General features: G+C 42.2%; 1 long non-coding RNA gene across 1 annotated transcript; it reads right to left on the reverse strand.

The window, feature by feature from the left end:
• Positions 1-1,903: 1,903 nt before the first annotated feature.
• Positions 1,904-14,470, reverse strand: LOC309529001. Its single transcript, XR_014218020.1, has 3 exons — positions 14,320-14,470; positions 5,261-5,339; positions 1,904-2,383 (listed from the first exon to the last, which is right to left on the reverse strand). It is a non-coding gene; the product is annotated as an uncharacterized lncRNA (long non-coding RNA).
• Positions 14,471-15,822: the final 1,352 nt, after the last annotated feature.

The following is a 15,822-nucleotide window of genomic DNA, read 5'->3' on the forward strand; positions in this document are numbered from 1 at the left end:
GCCATTGCTGGGAGCTGGCTCTGTCCCGGAGGCGCCTCCCACTGGAAGGGAGGGAGCGAGGGAATCTGGCCCACGGTGGCCTTGGCACGAGCGGGAGAGGGGGCTCCAGACTGCCAGCCCCGGGATTGCAAAGGGAGGCGCATGTCCTCGCGGGCGAGACTTCACCCAGGGAAGGGGAAGGGCAAGATCTTGAGTGCCTCAAGAACGTGAAGGGAGCTGGCATTTGGGCTGGGGGGTCGGGGAGGGGAGGATTTCGGACGAGGCTGTCCTTGGAGGAAGCCCAGCAGAAAGAGCGAGTGGAGCAACTGGATCACACGCCTCCATCTCTTCCTCTCTTTGCCTGCCCTGCAAAGGATAAAATACTGTAAGGTGCCCAGCAGGATGTTCTGCAAGGGAGAATTGTTGCGGGGAAGGCAGATCTGAATCTCGTTCTGTGTTGACACGATCCCGAGCAATAGGGCCAAGCGTGGAACTATTTACACCCCGACTTTGTGTAAAGGGAGGAAGGCAAAGGGTGAGCAGGAACAGGCACACAGCACCAGCATGCCTGCTGCTGTGGCCTTGAGTCTGGTATAGTTTATTATTTGACTTAATTAAAGAGAGTGCATTGAACATGCTTGATCCGGGGTCTGTGGTTGTCAAAAAGCTGAGATACAGCCTGAGGAGAAATAGATCTACAAGGATGTCTATGGCAAATACACACCAAGCTTCACAATATTGCTTTTTTATGGATGTCTGAGTATATTCTTAAATATGCAATCATTTGTGGAAGTCTGCTTTTTCTGGCCTAGGGCTGGGGAAGCTGAACATATGCGATGATAGAAAAGATATTCCAGCAAATTCAGCAGAAATAAGATAGCTCTGAGTTGTTGTTTCATTCTGTCTGTTTATATGGTTGGAACATAGCAGAGTGGTCTTCAAGTTTTATTCAGGTGGTCTGTGGTGGGTCTGTAAATCGTGCAGCATCTAGCACAGTGCATTACAATTGCTACAACAGGTAGAAATACCATTAAGTGGTTCACCAAGACCCTCAGCGATTTTCAAGTTGCACATGTTGGGAAAGGTTTGGGAACCAATATGGTTTTCCTTAATTTCTTACACCAATAAATTTGCCCTCGGCCATTACATTTACTTTTCTGGAAAGTTGCATTTAACCAACTTGTGATAGTAATTGTATTGTTGTCTGCTTTATAAGTCTCTTGGGCTATGACTTCATTTGTATTTACTACAAGCTCTCCTATCATGTTTGTTGTCACACTGTGTGTGTGTTGTGTTATAGTTGTACATTAAAAAATTAAATTTAAAAAAGATAGTACAGAGGTATTCACTTCCTTATGCAAGATTTGTGTGTGCTGTCTGTTTTCACACATGGTTCTAAAGATGCTACAGTGAAGTGTTTTATGTATTCTTTTTATTATTAGTATTTATTAAATATTTTATTGTGTTACAAAACAAAAAAATAAACAGGGAAAAGTACATCTATTGTCTCCACTTTCAATTCATAGAGTCTTTTTCACAGTTCGTTTACATGTAGTGACAGACACTTTTGTCATAGGCATCTTGCAGTTGATGGAAGGGAGAGAGGTGGGGGTATTGTTCTTTTGTTGCAGAGTGTTACTGTACCGATTTGTGTTAGCATCACATGGGTAGATCCTTTGTTTTACACACACACACACACACACACACACACACACACACACACAATGAAAGATTAGGGGATCCAGAGCTTGGTTTGTTGCATTCAGTTGATTGGAGTGTGGCTTGTCTGCATGTGTGTGTGTTAGAGGGGGAAGGTTGTTGACTCAGGTTAGCCATATTGATTCGTATACTGTGGAGGGGGGATAGGTCATTGTCCTGTTGTGCTGTGTTTGTGATAAAGGGGAACCACACCGGGATGGTGCTAATTTAAGTTTGTTGGTTAACTTTCCTAGTCTAGGGCAGTTTCCCATACATTTTGGTACCAGTAGTCTTTGTTCACTTCTGATTGGTCCTTCCAGTGTCTAGTTTCGATGTTTTTTGCTGCTGGGAATAAGTTACTTATGAGTTCCTTAGATGAACACTTGGAAACTTCAAGGAGCTCAAAATGCAGCCACTAGGATACTGACTGAGCTGGACTGCATGGACCATATAATGTAGGTACAATGTGGGTTTGAGTCAATCTTCACTGATTTCCAGTTGGTTTCCCAACTGTCCTTTCCCAAACTGGAGTCAAAATTATGGAAATAACTTCCTAGTGAGTTCCATTGCACTGTCATTAGGCTCCAGACATTCAGTTTTCTTCTACAGAGCTTTTGAGGTTCACTGCGTATTGATTATGGCTGTTTTAATTCATTGTTTTCTTGCTGTTCTTACTGCTTCTTTATTGAATTTGATTTCATTATTGCTGTAATTTAAAAAAAATTGTTACCTCCTTTATGAATCTACAGATTGGAAGGTTGGTATAAAATATTTTAATAAATCATTGTGCATCTGAAGCTTCCTTTTTGCTTTATTTTATTATTTATTAAATGCCATGCGTAAGTATTGTAAATGAGAAATAAACATGGGAAATAAATTGTATTCCAGTTTGTGCTTTGCAATTTAAGGACAAATTGATTGTAGCTTCACCTATAGCAACAATGGAGAATCTGTGGCCCTCCAGAATGGACTGCAACTCACATTATCCATGATTCATTACCCTGACTCAGGCTGATCAGTCTAACAACATCTGTTCTCCACCCCTGACAGAAATCTAACAAATGTCCGAGCCGAAAACTGAAAAAAGCTCAACAACCTTTCTGTCCGTATTATCACTGTTTGAAATATGGCAACACCAGGATCTATGCATGAGCCCTAGATTCAATGGGAAGTGCTTCCAAGTGGGTATGACTGAAGCCACATTCTTTCACACGCACAGTGTGCATATTATTTTATTTCACTTTAATATTTCACACACATCCCCCTTGAGAACGCAGCCATATCTCCACAATCATTCACAACATATGTGACACACTTTATTTGACAATAAAACATCAGAATCTCCGGTTTCTCAGAAACTCAGTAGATTCAGTAATGAAAAGGCCATAAAAGTTTTCTAGACCTCTCAATTTCACTTTTTCATACATCTTTTCTGAAGTAAAAAAATAATACTGTCAACATTGATAGTTGTCAATGGCATAACTGAAAAAAGCAAACAAACAAGCCCACAAGGGAATGATCTGTTTTGGAAGAAGATTCCAATATTTGTTTGTTTTTTCTTAATAGCTGCTTTCTATGGAGCACAGCAAAGATCTGCCCTTTTAAAATGGATTTTCTTTCTTTACAAATTGAGTGGGAAAGTGGGGGCAGTAAGGGTGTAGTTCAGAGCTGACATATGTTCAAGCCCAAGAGGCTTAAGGAAGCATATACTCATTTTAATTTGTTGAGAGAGGCATCATGCCCCTTGTCTTTGCTGTAATGATGACTCGCTGTTTCAGAGTAGAAAGGGGAAGAAATTAACAGCTCAGGCTTATGGGCCCCTTGGTAGCTACCTGACCAAGGGCAACATGTGACTATCAAGGCTGTTAGTTCACCTGATCTCTTAGCTAGGAGAACCCCTGAAGTGACTCTTTTCTGTGTCCCTGTGTTAGGAAATCTATTTCAAGCCTTTTAATTGGAAAATTAAACACAAATTGCTTTAAAACAGTGGTGCATTGCTTTGAAAAATGAAGACCATATGGTGTCATTTATTACTTTGCAGGGTGTATTCAATCTTTCGGGTGTAATTTTATATACCCACTAATGCAGAAAGTCTTCTGGAGGAGGAATAAAGCACTACAGTGTGTGATTTAATGTTGCAGGGTCACCAAATATGTATCAAGATTACTGCCTGCATCAGGCTGCTGTAAAGTAAGGGATGTCCCTGGAACAGTGAATCTGTGAGAATGAGAGAGGCAGATAAATCTAGAGAGATTTTGAAAGTGTGATGTACAAATAAAAAACCAGAATAAGCCCAAAACATTCCTAAATCCACTATCCAGACATATGCTAAGAAAAAAGGCTTTTAAAATACAGTAAATGGAAACTATGATTGACAAGGACAAAGGGTGCTTCTAGCCTGTCATTATTTTGGGGTGAGATTCAACCAGACACTGACAGATTCAGGTTGTGCAATTAAAGTTGATTCGGGGCTCTCACACAACAAACCTACTTCTTGCCAAAATTATACATGTTACGATAAGGGAAGTGACAGGAAAATGGACTGGGACGTGCAGGGTAACATTTGCTCAAGACAGGATCATATCGCCTCCCTGCAAACAAATTGGAACAAGTGTTCAATAAATAGTCAATGCTGTCTAACCTTCCTGCAAACTTTTTGCAGACGAGTCAAGATTAATGCTCAATAAACAGGTCAGCTGGAAGCAACTGAACAGTGCGTTATTAGATCTGATGGGTTTAAGCTGATATGCCTTGAAATTATTAAAGCCATGTAGGTACATCTGTTGTGCCTAAGCTTTAAAAACAAAACCCTAAATACCTGCATGTTCAGATGCACAAGGCTAGTTTATGCAGGGCCTATGTTTCTGTTTACATCTGTACCATAGAGTGTAGGTCTAAGCCTCAGGCTCACATAACCTCCCTGCTGTGTAGTGAGCATTTTAATGTGAATGAGGGTCTACGCTTGTAAATTCCTATGTGAGCAGGCGTGTCTCAAAGAGCCATCCATTTTGTTTTCACACCCCACCCTTATGTAAGGCATGTAGGCCTGTGTGGAACAGCCCCAGATGAAGCCTATTTATACATTATTTTGAGATGCAAAGAGGCTCCATTGGTTTTTCTATTAATACAGCCCATTTCCAATAATTTAGAGTCTGGTGTAACTCTGCTGCATGTAGGGGGTTTTCTTTTGCGCTTGGATAATCAGGCGAAGCTTATTTCCCTTCAGTTCCGACACACACTTTCATTTTTGAGGGCAATTGCATGTTGAAGTTGTGGGATATATCCAGCCTCGTATAACCAACATATTTAACTCTAATTAACTCATGAAGTGGTTAAGACCATAGAATAAGCCATACTTCCAGGCCTAGCTAGGTCATTTACCCATCACCTTGGTTCTCTCTTCCTTTCCACTGTGTGAATCGTACCAGTTGGGATGTCTAAGCTGGATGCTCCAAGCTTAGACCATGTGGCTTAAGAAAGCCATCTTTGTGTTCCTGTACAAATAATTTAGAAACATTTACCACTTTTTGAAACTAAATTTTGTCTTTTCTTGCTGCTGTATAGAAAAGCCCATGAATCTTACCTCTGAAGAGCTTGTAAGTAAACCATTTTTAACTTAACAGTCGTGTGGTCTCTTTCCATGCAAAGGGGAGTGAGGTGCTCTGGAAGAAAATCAGAATTTTAAAGGTCCAACCACCTATATTTCCATGCTTTGCTGCATTTTTTTGTGGTTTTAAATCTCTGCTGGGGTTCTCTCACCAAAGCCTGGGTTTAGGCATGCAAAGAATTCTCCTTTTATTTTTACCATATCTAGTCTTTCTTTTAACCAAAATATTAAAACAAACAGAAGTGACCTTTCTTGTCCAGAGAAGGCTAGGTTGCCCTTCAACATGTCAGGACTTTGCTGTCTCAGCTGTTCAGGGAATGGAGCACTGAGAGGAACTTTCCCCCCTGCAGACCTGTGCATTTTTGTCTATCCATAACTGGCAGCTTCTGCTAGCATGGGTGCTGCAATTCCAAAATGAAGGCTAAAATTGAGAGCTTATTCCTGTCTTATTTTAGTGAAGTCAAATGATTTTCATTATTCTCTGGTATCATGATCAGGAATGTGACATAGGATTAGTTTGATTTTTAATGTACACTTACTGCCCTTTTAAAAATAAAAATTGCCTGGTGACTATTTTGTTTCTTTTTTGCTATTCTCGTGTGCCATTTCTAGTATATCTTCCATGAACAGCCATCTTATAAGAAGATTCCAATCCTTTCTGTCTCATCAGAACCCATAATCCATTATTCATGCTCTTGTAATTTCAAGGCTAGACTACTGTAATGTTCTTAGCATGGTGCTACCTTTGGTTATGGTCTGGAAGCTTCAGTTTGTTCAGAATGTGGTACCAACCCCTTGATAGGTTGATCACCCACAGTACATTACAAATGTGCTCCAACATCTGTGGCTTCCCATTAGTTTCTAGGCACAAGGTGTTTTGACCTGTAAAGCGCTTAATGACATGAGCTCATACCTCATCATGGCTGTTATGTTTAGTCTTTCCAAACCAGGTTTTGGACCACTAGAGACCGTTGTTCTGTGCCAGAAATACTTGCTGTTTTCATCTGAAAAAACCGAGAATCTCATGGAAGATTTAACCTTCACAGCAATATCTTCCCTCAAAATTTGACCACACAACTTTATTAACTCATACTGCTGATGTGTACTTAGTATTGCCTGCCCTCCTCGTATTGCATGCCCTCCTCTTCTTAAAAATAAAAATAAAAATTTGCTTCCTGTCTCAACACACAACTAAAAAAGGTACAGTATGGCCACATCTTACATGGTGGGTTCAGTTCCAAGGGTTCTGTGTATACACAAAAATGCATGTACTCAAACCACCCCCTTGGAATCACCCCTACCTGAGCATCTCCTGCCTTCCGGAGCCGGTGTGCTCAGTAGGCCTTGCTGGGTTTTCCCGGCATAGAAGGAGCTTTTAAGGCTCTGTCTTGCTTTGCTGGGCAAGGCGTACACCAGCTCCTGAAGGCTAAAGATGTGTGCACAAGATGTCACAGGAACTCAGCCCAATGAGTCTGTACAGTCTTCTGTTTACAGTGGTACCTCGGGTTACATACGCTTCAGGTTACATACGTTTCAGGTTACAGACTCCGCTAACCCAGAAATAGTACCTTGGGTTAAGAACTTTGCTTCAGGATGGAAACAGAAATTGTGCAGCGCAGCGGCAGCAGGAGACCCCATTAGCTAAAGTAGTGCTTCAGGTTAGGAACAGTTTCAGGTTAAGAACAGACCTCCAGAATGAATTAAGTTCTTAACCCAAGGTACCACTGTATTTTGCATCTACTATGCTCCCCCACTGGTTTGGAAAGTGGTGCCCACACCATGTTAGCCACAATCCATACCTATCCATACCTATCCTGTATCTATCCTGTCATTTCTTATGAAATACTGTATTTTGTCCCAAACCAGCTTTGATCTGAATTGAGAATTGGAACAACCCAGCTATGTTTTAAGATGGCATTGTGTACACACCCCTACTATAGTTCCAGTTACAGATAGGTAGCCGTGTTGGTCTGCCATAGTCAAAATAAAAAAATTCCTTCCAGTAGCACCTTAAAGACCAACTAAGTTAGTTCTTGGTATGAGCTTTCGTGTGCATGCACACTTTTTCAGATACACGTGTATCTGAAGAAGTGTGCATGCACACGAAAGCTCATACCAAGAACACCCATACTATAGTCATTGGAACTTATTCCTGGGCTGCAATCATTATTACTTACTTTTCTGGGTGCAAGCGTGATTAAATGCACTGGGACTTTCTTCCAAGTAAACATGCATAGGATTACAGTATTAAATGGCAACAGAGGCATGGACCAAGTTATAATATTTAATAGGAATATTGTTCCAAACTTTTCTGGGGATTTTTGCTGCAAATTTCTATAAACCAGTACAGAAAGGCTGGGGGAGCTAAACCAGTGCAGAAAAGCCGGGGGGGGGGGACACACCTTCTGATCAGCCTTTTAGTGCAGATTATATATATATTTTTACAGAGATACAAGGAATTGGGAGCTTTCTTTTTCTAAGCATACAATTTAGAGGAACTGGTTTTCACTCAATCATATTGCCTAGGTCATGACCTGTTGTATAACTTTGTTAGGCCAGATAAAAGGATCAGAGCCATCAGGGGCACGCTCCCATGCTTCCATGATAGCCAAGCAAAATGGCCATTAGAACGAGAGAGAAAAGATTATCCTCTGTCATTTAACATTTGGATGAGCACCAAGCCAGCTTCCTTCCAGATCTGTGCTTTGTGTTTCTTTATTGCTATAATCCAGTTACCCTGAGAACCTGGCTTTTTTTTTTTTTTTAAGGAATCCATGGTTTCAAATACCCTCATAATATTGTTGTGCCTATTCCTTTCTATGATAGAAGCATAAAGCCATAGGCTGAGAGCAGATTAATGGACTGATATCTTGCTAAGAACAGACATTAGGGGCAGATACACCTAACGCTCTTCAGCGCTCTTATCTCCCCTCTACAGTCCATAGGGCTACATATTATGGACAAACACATTGAAAACACTTTAGAAGAAGAACTGGTCACTTCCAGAGGGGCTGATCAGGCGTTGAGTAGTTTTGTGTTAGGAGGTGATTCTTAACCCTTTCCCCACCCATTTTCTTGCCCCAAATGTTCCCTGAACCACTTTCCCGCCCCCGTTTTGGTTGCTCTGGGAGTTGTGGTAGGGTAATTGGGGGTAGGGAAAGGGGTAAGCACCATAGCTGTCAACTTTTCCCTTTTTTTAAAGGGAAATTCCCTTATTCCAAATAGGATTCCTCGCAAGAAATGTTAAGTTGTGGGCAAACATATCAGACGACACAGCGATTCTTCCAAAGCAGCTCTTTATTTGAAGGGCGATGGATGGGACACAGTACTCTAGCCAGAACAGTCAGCTCTGAATTGGTTCTGTTCAGTGATTTCACTCAGTGATTTCGCTCAGTGATTCAGCTCAGTGATTCAGCTCAGTTCAGAGGATGGCCGCATCTGGCTGTGCTCTGATGTCCATATATCCCACCTTCGTCGCCAGTGTTAAGTTGTGGGCGAACATATCAGACGACACAGCGATTCTTCCAAAGCAGCTCTTTATTTGTAAGCTAGAACAGAACTGAACTGAGGAGCTCAGTCAGCCTGCTTATATAGAGCTCCACTAGAATGCAACAGTAACCATTTTCTGTAACTAGCAAATCACTGAATGTCACTTACGATCCTTCATTTGCATACAAACTATCCAATCACTGAACGACACTTTCGATCCTTCATTTGCATAACTATCTACAATATCCCCCTGCTGGCCCAGGGTAAGAACTTCAGTACATAACAAGAAAAGTGAAAAGTTGACAGCTATGGTAAGTACCCTCGTCTTATTTGTTGCTTCTCCAGTCCTGATCTCCTCCTCCAAAATGGCAGCTTCCTAGGGTTGCTGATTGACTATAAAAGAAGTGTTTGGGCTGCTCCTGTGCCTTTGACAACAACTGGGTCTTCAGAAACCAGCCTGTAGCTTTCCATGACATGGAGATAAGCATCACAGCCTGCTAATGTCTGTAGATCAACTGCAGTTAACCACACAGGAGGCATGTCTGCTTTAGAAAGTTGGTAACTCTGGCATAGTTAAGCAGCACTTAAATCACACCAACACTTTTCATATCCCCGCCACTATTTTTGTCATGCAACCTTTTTGCGTATCAAGTACACTTATACAAGGACGGGCATGGACTCCACCCTCATCCTGGCTACTTCTTGATATTTCTCTTTTCAGTCACTCAAGGCTAGATTAAAGTGTGAACGCTTACCCACATGTTATACAAACCCTCATGACCTCAGTCTCACAGCTTGTATGAACAAGCATCCTCTTGCCAGACTTTTCTGGTGCTGGCATCTCTTGTGTGGCTGTTTTTGTACATGATTTGTGCTATGGGCCGCTGTTTATGTCTTTCCTGGCCCTTATCTGTTTTCACCCCTCTCTTATATTAGCAAAGTAGGTAAAAGGTAAACGTAAAGGACCCCTGGACAGTTAAGTCCAGTCAAAGGCGACTTTGGGGTATGGAACTCTTCTCACTTCAGGCCGAGGGAGCCAACGCTTGTCCACAGACAGCTTTCCGGGTCATTGGCCAGCATGACTAAACCGCTACTGGTGCACAGAGTACCATGATGAATGCTAGAGTGCACGGAAACGCGTATACATTCCCGCCACAGTGGTACCTATTTATCTACTGTTTATCTACTTGTGCTGGTGTGCTTTCGAACTGCTAGGTTGGCAGAAGCTGGGACAAAGCAATGGGTGCTCACCCCGTCACGCAGATTCGAACTGCTGACCCTTCTGATCAGCAAGCCCAAGGGCAGGCATCCCCAAACTCAGCCCTCCAGTTGTTTTGGGACTACAATTCCCATCATCCCTGACCTGTTAGCTAGGGATGATGGGAGTTGTAGTCCCAAAACATCTAGAGGGCCGAGTTTGGGGGGTGCCTGCCCAAGCGGCTTAGTGGTTTAGACCACAGTGCCAGTACCCTATGTGGATAGTGAATTTTAGATCCTATGTCAGGGATGCTTTGGAAGGATAGCCCCAAAACCTCTCTTCCAGTTTCTCCACTAAGTTGTCCGAGGACGCAGAGTGGAAAACAGTGACATGGCTGGTGTCTGTGTGGTTATTGTGTCTTCTTTGAAAAGTACTCCAAGTCCTGCCCTAACCTTGTTCCCTCGTAGACCTTTGGCAAAGATCCTGCTGCTGCTTGTGACATTTCTTTGGCTGATAAAGGAAACTCTGATCTCAGCCAGCGCTTGCTTTGCTGCTTAGATGCAGAGCCTCTAAATGACCCACTAGATGGATGCAGCCCTCCAGAAAGGGGATGGGAGGAAGCTGTGAAGCAGATAAGAGGACACAGGACACCCGCTAAAGCCGTGTGTGAGAAGGGTTGGCCAGGGGACACCAGAAAGAGGCAAAGCAGGGGCAGACAACGTGGTGCCCTCCAGATGTTGTGGGCTGCAGCAACCCTGACCATTGGCATGCCGGCTGGAAGGCACCACATTGGCTATCTGATGTTGAGCTGGGGCAAGTGTAAGGCTGGGAATTGTGACTCAGAGCATCTGCTTGGCAGGCGTAACATCCCAGGTTCAATCCCTGGCATCCCCTGGTGGGGTTGGGAGCGACTCCTGTCTGAAACCCTGGAGAGCCAATTTAGGCAATACAGAACTAGGTGGACCAGCTTAGGGGTCTGAGTCAGTTTGGCAGTTTCCTAAGCTCCTACCTAAGCTCTGAATCTTGCTTGTCCACCATAGAAAGCTACTGTGTAGGTGCCAAGTCTCAGTTGTGGAGGGCCTTGGACAGGGCACAATTCATGGACACCCCCTGTCCCATGGTTTTACCTCCTCATTTTATCAGGTTTGGTGGTTTCATGCCAGTGGGCCTCCTGACACTCAATGTGTACACTCAGTAGATGACTGGCATTGAGTGGTCCTATTTTAACATTAAGTGGCTAATTAAATCCCCCTCCTCCTCCTCCTCCTCCTCCTCCTCCTCCTCCTCCTCCTCCTCTTCAATAGGTATTAACTGCAATAAAATATCTCCCAGATTCTAAAATGCAGAGTGGTATCTAAGCATGATGTGTAACATCGTACAAAGTTACCCTGTACAGCTAGTATCTTGGCTGTAGCTGCCTGAAGGGTTCCCATTTGTTCTCTTTTGCACTATTTTTAAACTATCTGCACAATCCCATGCATATTTACTCAGAAGTAAGCCCCACTTACTTCTCCAAGGAGGCTAATTCCCCAGCAAGTGTCTGCAGCCTGAACGAAAGGGTCATCAACCAATTGATTGATTGGAAATGTGTCACTTTTATTCGTTCGTTCGTTTTAGGGATTTATACCCCACCTTTTGTCTTTGCTTCAAGACAGCTAACAACCAAAACAATAATTGAATGGGAAATTTAATGAGTATGTGAAGCCCAAGGCTTGGTTTTCTGACATCAGCTTTATGCAATCAGCTAGTGTTACTGTTATTAAGAAGGGCTCACCATGCCATGAAAAATCAGGTTCAAGTAGACTGGATATTATAGAATCTGCCATGGTGTTCGGGGCTGTGGATTTTGAACTTCCAAAGATTTTGTAGTTCCATCCATGCTAGTAAGCAGAGTAGAATAGAACCACCCAAAGATACAACAGAGGTTTTGGCATGCTAGGACCCTCCCTAGGAACTGGGTGTGTCTGCCGATGCTGATTTAAAAAGAGGGGAGAAACTGTTCCCAATGGGAGCTGCATTGTGCACAAAAGCCTTGTGGCAGGAGTAAAATGTTAGAAACGCCTAAAATCTGACAGTGACAAAAGTGTGTGTGTATGGGGAGGGGATGGACCCCAGGGGGTCTAGGAGCTCCTCCAGACATCCCGTTTATTCCACATTTATTTAGCACGAGTTCTTATGGACCCCCAATGTATTCAGTCCTAAGGGGAATTCTCGTAAAAGCTACCCCATCAACTGCGATGTCTTACCCAACAAGGCTCCTGCATTTACACTGGTAGATTCTTAACGTAAAGATACTCTATGGTTATTTTTGAGACTATCTGAGCCAGTTAGACATGCGGTCCCTTAAACATCACAGTGAAGTGAAGATACATACAACCAACCCTCTCATACAGTGAACTCAGAAGCACTTGTTCCCTGAATAACAGTGATTATATTCTGCCATCTTGTGGCTGCATTCAAACTCGCAGTCAAATTCTAGGTCTTGAATGTCCAGCAAGCAAATGTAGAATTTTCACAAGCATAATCTTGCAGTTCTCCAGACAAATAGATTAATTAATTAAGTCATACATGCGTAGAATATATTTGTCCATAATGGTCCCAGGGCGTGGCCTGAAGGCTGATTGCAGCAATCTTGCTGAAGCCAGGCAGATCTAAGTCCTCAGTGCCAGCGGAGGGCCACTTGGAAACTCAAAAGTATGCATATCCTCCAACATTTCTCTGATGAAAATAGGGATGTCCTATGCCACTACTACTACTACTATTACTACTACTACTACTACTACTACTACTACTATTATTATTATTATTATGCCCTACCCATCTGACTGGTTTGCCCCAGCCACTCTGGGTGCCTTTCAACATATATAAAAACATTATAAAAATTAAACATAAAAAGCTTCCCTATATAGGGCTGCCTTCAGATGACCCAGGGGTTGCATAACTCCATACCCTCCAACATTTTCCCGATGAAAATCCTAAGGAAAAGTGGGACATTCTGGGATCACATCAGTAACCGGGACAGCTTCCATAAATCTGGGGCTGTCCCTGGAAAATAGCAACACTTAGAGAGTCTGAGTATGCTGCCTTGAGTTCCAGGGAATAATAAACAAATTGTTGTTTTATGATCAACTGGTGACCACCTTTCTAAAAACAAGAAAAGAGCAATCTTTTAAGAGTGTATGAAGAGTCATGTTGGATCTGACTACGAGCCGAATCCAGCATTCTGTTTCCCAGACATGGCACCTCTGATCTTGGTGGTAGTATATGGCCATCCTGACTTGCAGCCATTGGCAGCCCCCTTCCTTCATTGTTTGAGGATTTTAATGACAACAACATTTTCAATGACAATTACAGTTCTAGAACATAGCATTTTGGTTCTAAGCCATTTAAGAATTTTTGAAAATCTTTTTTTTCTTTCAGACAGCACAAGAGTGGGAAAGTTGGCAGTGGCTGATCCCTGATGAACAATAAACAGAGCTGGGACAATAATTTTATTTATTTAGGTATTACTTTGTTACCCTTCACTGTATGGTCACAGGGTGATGCAGAACTTAATAGGCGGAATTCAACATCATGCTAAGTGGGGTAAGCACACAGGGAGTGAGGCCCACCCTCTCCTCTTCCTGTTCGTCCCCTAAACCTGTTCTATGTTTCCCCTCAACTCCCCAGAGCAGATTTAGGGGGGACATGGGGCATGTGGAGGGGAGAGTCTCACTGTGCAGAACTCATTCTGCACCAGCAGCAACTTAGTTGACTCTTGCCCACTGAGACACATCAATATATGTTCTAAAACTGATGGAAATATTAATAAAAAAGAAAAAAAAAACAGAATATAGCAGAGAATCCCCTACGAACTAATGTCAGACAGATTATGCTTCATCACCTTCAAAAGCCTGATGAAAGGAACGTCGCCATTCTCCTAAAATGTGTGCACCTCATGTGGGTGAAGAAAAATAATATTGAGGGCTAAGGGAGGCTAACTGTGGCTACTATGTGTTAATATAAAAAGTGAGAAAGCATTACAAGTACAAAAAAGAGGACAGAGGGGAATACAAATTTGCCTACATTCAGACACAAGTTTAGAAATACAGTGGTACCTCGGGTTACAGACGCTTCAGGTTACAGACTCTGCTAACCCAGAAATAGTACCTCGGGTTAAGAACTTTACTTCAGGATGGGAACAGAAATCGCGCAGCGGCAGCAGAAGGCCCCATTAGCTAAAGTGGTGCTTCAGGTTAAGAATAGTTTCAGGTTAAGAATGGACCTCCAGAATGAATTAAGTTCTTAACCCGAGGTACCACTGTAATAGCTATTTCTGATACATCTCAACATGGTGAGGAGAACTTACGTAGTGACCCATGTGCTTGCAGAGTTTGGTGTCTTGGTGCGAGCTGCTGATGGGCAAATTCCTGGTCACATGGCAGCTCTTCAAACAGAGTACTGTCCTCCAAGATGCTCTTGGGTGGGCCTATTTAAAAGCAATAGGAGGCTTCTAGCATCACAGACACATGTGCATGTCTGCTGCAGACAAACTGAGTTGAACACTTGGTGGTGCTAGATGCTGACATATGGAGTCTTGTGCTTCTGGTGTTTTCTTAAAACTGCATTCAGGAACAGACAGCAAATTCACAGCTTTCAGCTACAAGTAACAATATCAATTTCAGAACATTATATTGAGATGCAACTTTATTATCTTAATGGGATCATTAACTGAGGGGAATGTGTTATTCCAGTGCCCTGTATCACACAACTATAACTGCAGTTATTTTTTGTTATCATAAATAAATATGATTGGCATGTACCTGAGTGACAAAACAGGTTGGAATATAACAGAATGAAGATGGCATAATCTATTCTGGTATCAAAGAATTCAAATTTCTGAAGTTCTTTTGACCTGAAGATGATTGCTTCCACACCACCCCTTTTTCCTAGAATTGCCATCCATTGTTCACTCTTTTTTTACAGGCTGCGCCTTCTTTTTTAAAAAATGTTTTTCAGGGCAATAAAATACACTTGCAGGGCAATAAAACCCAGTGCAGACAAGCAAATAACTGTTTTCAGTTCTCTTGAACCTTTATTAAATATTTCCTGTTTGCAGCTCCTGCCCATTTTATAACTTTTTGTTTCTCATGACTGGGAGATTAGTGACAAAGAGCATCATTAAATTTTCCCAGTGTCAGTTTTTGTTTTCTGGGGGTAGAGGAGAGCATGGTTACTGATTTATTCTCTTTCCCCCAATTGTTTTTCTAGCAAAATCTTTTCATTTTTTGGGCTACCAACAATATTGTAGAAAATTGAGCTGCACCTACAGATGCACAATTTCTTTTGAAAAAAATTTTCATTTGATTTTTAAAAATATAAACATACAACAAAACCAATTCAGAATCCGAATATAGAGATTACTCTGACTCTCCTGACTTCCCCCATCCCTTCAATGGATCCTATTGATCCTATTCTCCACTGCATATCAATACTTTCCCAATTTTTTTATCTTTCTAAATTATTCATACATTCTGTTACACTACAAGTGTGTTTAAAATCCTGCCAATGTTTTAACCTGCTTGCAATGATCTTTTATATAAGTTATTAACTTTTCCCATTCTTTTTTAAAGTTCTTGTCTTCTTGATTCCTGAGCTTCCCAGTTAATTTTGCCATTTCAGCATAGTCCATCGACTATCCACTGATGGTTGACAGATGCACATTTCCTTCTCTCAGGAGTGTTATGTTCATTGCTAGGACTTTCAAAAACATTGCAGGAAGCAAAGGCGTGGACATCACCCATAGGACCTAATGCTATAATGTAGACAGATCTTTTTTCCCCTTTTCCCCATGGAGGTAGCCTCCCTGGCA

Source organism: Podarcis vaucheri, assembly GCF_965113315.1.
Source record: "Podarcis vaucheri genome assembly, chromosome: 3".
Classification (NCBI taxonomy): domain Eukaryota; kingdom Metazoa; phylum Chordata; class Lepidosauria; order Squamata; family Lacertidae; genus Podarcis; species Podarcis vaucheri.